Source organism: Mesocricetus auratus, unplaced genomic scaffold (assembly GCF_017639785.1).
Source record: "Mesocricetus auratus isolate SY011 unplaced genomic scaffold, BCM_Maur_2.0 Super-Scaffold_4256, whole genome shotgun sequence".
Taxonomy (NCBI): domain Eukaryota; kingdom Metazoa; phylum Chordata; class Mammalia; order Rodentia; family Cricetidae; genus Mesocricetus; species Mesocricetus auratus.
The window spans coordinates 13,746,615-13,749,885 of record NW_024429182.1 but is presented as its reverse complement, the minus strand read 5'-3'; positions in this window follow the sequence as shown (position 1 = coordinate 13,749,885).

The following is a 3,271-nucleotide window of genomic DNA, read 5'->3' as shown; positions in this document are numbered from 1 at the left end:
GTACAGACAGGGTGGTATTGATTTTAAAATGTGTTGATTGATTCTGAAAATTAGTGTCTAAAAATAATGCCTGTAAAGAAATTGCCCCTGTAGATAATTATCAGAATGACACAAGGTCATCTTTATGTCTCCTCAAAACCCATGGAAAGTAGCTCTGAGGATAAACATGAACCAACGATGCTATTTCCTCCTCTGTCTCTTCCTCCTTTCCCCTCTCCCCCTCCCCTTCCTCCCTCTCCTTTAAGCAAGGACACCATCTTGCCGAATATTCAAACTCATTCATTTTGGCTTAGCTTAATTACACAAGCTTTATGCTAATTATTGTTGTACTGCAGGAATTGGCAGCTCTACAAAATTCTCAAACGTGTGCACACAGGTTCAAAAACTCTGTTTCAATGGCCTAGAGTTAGATCATGAAGGCATCTCAGATGATGCCAACCTGCAGTAAGGCTGCCTTTTTTTTTTTTTTTAACTCTTATGTAGCTTGTAATTTGTAGTTTCGAAGGAATTTGTTTAACTAATGTACGCATGTGATTAGCTGCCTGCTAATCTAAAGCCCAAATCTATATTCCTTAGCATCTGGGTGGTTGACTGCTATATGACAGATCAAAAGCCCAAGAAGTTCCAGTTTCTTTTTGGGTGCTACCCTCGCCCTTGTCATGTAGTCTGACTTCAGACCTTCAGCAACACAGACAATGCATTTTCAATATCCACCATTCATAGAAGGGTGTAGATTCAAAAGTCCTAACAGGGTACAGGGAAGGAATAGACTGTCACTGTTCTCTCCAAGTTTGAGGGGCGAGGGTGTAGGAGAAGAGTTGTTCCAGTGAATGGTTTCGTGCTTTTAGAAAGGGGTTGAAAGTGGCTATAAGAAAAGGACACTTGACTCGGAGGATGTGAGACGGTGTGGGTGCTTGATGGACTTTAATAATACCTATAAGAGGAACCTTTGGCAGAGCTAATTAGAAAGTGAGTTAGGGGTTTGCACAGTTGAAGGAAAAGCATCATCTCTCTTAATCTTTGTTAACAGAGTCTTTATAGCTGGGTAGAGTAGAGCTTGGAGGACCAGATACGGTTCTATCCTGCGCTTCTTTTCCATAAAGCTGTTCACTGACCTTCCGAGTGTAGGGACGGGGGGGGGCTACACCTACATTAAATAATCAACAGGGATGGCTGAATGATTAGAATGAGAACATGGTGTTTGGAGCAACCTGAGCCTGTGTTCCCAAGCAATTGTCACCATATTCGAGTCCATTACAAATTACCTCCTATTCCCTGTAATACGAGAGCAATGCTTTTGTTCCAGCAATATTTAATCTATGGCAAAGGTGCAATTTTCAGTCATATTCCAATTATGGGCCATCAGGTTCATCATTAAACTTGTATATTATTTATTGGTAGTACCAAAAGTGTAACAGAGTCAGAAAGTTAGTTAACAGTGTCACTGACAAGTCGTATGATCTGGATGCATGAGCAGGGACAAGAGCAAATGGGTAGAATCTTGGGAGCAGGAAGGAGATGAGTGAAGAGGCCAGTCTGCCCAGTGAAGTCATGGCAGAGGCCAGTCTGCCCAGTGAAGTCATGGCAGAGGCCAGTCTGCCCAGTGAAGTCATGGCAGAGGCCAGTCTGCCCAGTGAAGTCATGGCGGAGGCAGTCTGCCCAATGAAGTCATGGCGGCATCTCTGGCCATGCCTCTGTAGTGGTCCCTACTGGGGATTCCGCTGCCTGCTCAGGAGCTTTGCCTCCAGCAGGTTTGATGCTGCTTATAAAGACTGATGATAGAAATCTAAGCCTTTTGTCTCTGCAATAGAAACCTGCTGTTTTCTTCTGACTGGTAGAGTAGGGGGAACGAGATTCAGTTTTAGTCTAGCTCTCAGATCCTGAATTACACTACAAAATTTCTGGTTAACCTAAATTCACGTGCTTGATTCAGTACTATATTTATCATCAAAGCTTGCCAAGAGTGGTCTCTCAACTCCCATTTCCGGTTTTTTTCTTCCCACTAAAAAAGTCCCCATGAAGTCTATACCCTCAGGACTGAAACAGTAATGAAAGGCAAGGATAGAATACTGAATGGACATGTTTACCGGCACTTCAAACAGATCTCAATACTGTGGAATTACCATGGGAGTTGTTATCTCTCAAACTCCAAGGTGGTTACAGATGATTATAAGACAAGTTCAGTTGCTCAAAGATTTGCTGACACCTGATGCCTTTTTCTTCAAATGAATCCAAGGGTGACATTTCTACATTAATAAAGGACCTGAGGAAGCTGTGGCCTGAGCAATCCTTTGGTTCTTACTATCTTCACATAGTCTGTCTCTCACTGTCCCCTTCCTCACCCCACACAGCCCACCTCCTCCATCACCATCATTACTCTGACTCGACTCACTCTGTTCTGAGGGACCAGCATCAAATCACAGACGCATTTGTTTCTCTATGATGGACTTGACCAAAGTCCAGATCTGGCAGGGTAAGAGAACAGAAGTCATGGGAAGGGAGCACTTTAGGGTTTTGTTCAGTTCATTATTCTGCACCTCAGCTATCAGAAGCTTTCCCAGTGGCCTTGTGTCGGAAAGGTTTTATTACAGTAATAACATTGACTCTCATCACTGTATCTCCTCATTCTAGGTCCCCATCCTACTTAGTGAGGCAGAATTGTTAGGGATGCCTAAAACAACTAACAGCCCTTTCCTTCATGATTAATATAGCTGAAGCATAGTTTAAAAAATGTGTACAGAGGTTCCTATAGTATTTGATAATCTCTAAAAGTAGATTAATTACCCCCCTTTTTAAAACTCCCCACGAGATTTATAGTTAATAGAGAAAGAACAAGAAACACATAGTTATTCTGAACAGGAAACTTAAGAACACCTCTATACCCTTGCTGGGTCTATAAGATGCCACTGGCAAGAGAAACCTAGACAAGAGTTTTTGAAGGTATTTTCTACTTACATACAAGTAAGAAAATGTCATAGTAAGTAGTTTAGAAGTTTTACTGAATTTTTCTTTTGTTCTACACATCAACTTAATCATGTGGATTTTTTTTTTACAATTCTTCACATGAATGGATTTAATCAGATTTCAAGTATTTGTATCTTAAAGGAAAAAATAGATACTAGCTATGTCTTCATGAGATTTTTTTTTCTGAGACAAGTGTTCTGGTGGAAGCTTCACCTCAGTCCCTGGCATCCATATACCAAAGAGTCTGGAATGTTCTGGTAGTAGTTCTACTCCAAGTGCCTTTGCTATCTCTCTCCAAACCTACTGC